Here is a 1,083-nt window from a genome sequence, read left to right as displayed (position 1 = left end):
AGGCATGAAGTATGATTCCAACCTCGCCCCAGCACTAAAAAGGCATTCATTCTTGCACAAGGAAAATTATTAAATTGCAATTGCTGAATGGAAAAGTTTGCTACTGGAATGATTGATTGCCCCCAGAACTGCAATGTCAAAGCTGTTTTAGAATATTAATTCATCTTTTTAAAAACAAAAATATACTTGATGTAATGAGATAGCCCTACGTGGTTTCATGAGTACTTATTGTAGGTTGCAACTGGGTAAAATATTCACTTTTTCAACAGTACATGCCGTCAAATTCTGCCAAATCCAGGCCAAAATGCAGCTAAACATGTCTTTTTATACAATTGCAAGAGATAAATCCAGCGAAGCAAGATGTACTCAAGACTATCTCTGAGTTGTATGATGACAATCCCAAAATGTCAAAACATGTTGTCTCAAGCTTGGAAGGCTAATAATAAGTCAATGCGTGCGTTAGGAATTGAACCAGATATTTGATATCTTACGCTTAGAACAAGATTGCCACAAAACATAATTTCACACATTTCATTTGATGAACAACTTAGGGCCCTCTTAATCCCCATGTTTTTTTTTATTTCAGGGACTCGAGATTTGATGTAAAATGAACAAATAGTAGTCTTTAATGTAAGATGAAATCCTTAGGGACTTTTGTCTAGTGGATTTGCTTGCCAAAATTCATTGGTTGTATGTACTGTGATTTAATCAATTTCTGATTTTACCTGAGATTTAAGATTGAAATAGATTTATGCCAATCACTTTTGATTCATTGATTACTAGTCAAACAATAAGTTTGCCATTTGAGATATCATTTACGCGGATCTTGAAAAAGGATGCTAGTATTTGCAATATCTTAATTCAGATCAATCTAAGCATTATGATTAACTATGTATCAAGCTAGAGGATTCGTTGTCACTTTTATCCACACTATTTAGAATCAACTATATTCACCTTTTCTTAAATCTCACTTACTTTGGAGAGATATGAGACTTTGGTTAGACCAGAACATGACAGATCTTTGGGAATTCGGCATGCAGCATTACTAAAGAATCACATTGATAGGGATAAAAACGAACGCGA

This window comes from Tigriopus californicus, chromosome 8, assembly GCF_007210705.1.
Source record: "Tigriopus californicus strain San Diego chromosome 8, Tcal_SD_v2.1, whole genome shotgun sequence".
NCBI classification, from domain to species: domain Eukaryota; kingdom Metazoa; phylum Arthropoda; class Copepoda; order Harpacticoida; family Harpacticidae; genus Tigriopus; species Tigriopus californicus.
Note: the sequence above shows the minus strand (reverse complement) of the source record.